The sequence below is a fragment of the Prunus dulcis genome, chromosome 1 (assembly GCF_902201215.1).
Source record: "Prunus dulcis chromosome 1, ALMONDv2, whole genome shotgun sequence".
Taxonomy (NCBI): domain Eukaryota; kingdom Viridiplantae; phylum Streptophyta; class Magnoliopsida; order Rosales; family Rosaceae; genus Prunus; species Prunus dulcis.
Window position 1 is genome coordinate 14,270,228 of NC_047650.1, and position 238 is coordinate 14,270,465.

A 238-nucleotide genomic window follows, 5' to 3' on the forward strand; every position below is an offset into this window, starting at 1 on the left:
TCGTTCAGAGGGTTTAGGTCCAAGGAGCGGTCCATCCACGAATGGCAAAAATGCATCCCGTAATAAGGGAAAGGCACAGATGAGCCATGTGCCTAGAAATGTTGAAAGCCCTTGTCACAGATGTGGTGCAAAGGGACATTGGGTGCGCCATGTCGTACGCCCAAGCATTTGGCGGATCTCTATCAAGCTTCACTTAAGAACAGGAAAGTGGAGATAAATTACATTGATCATGCTCCGC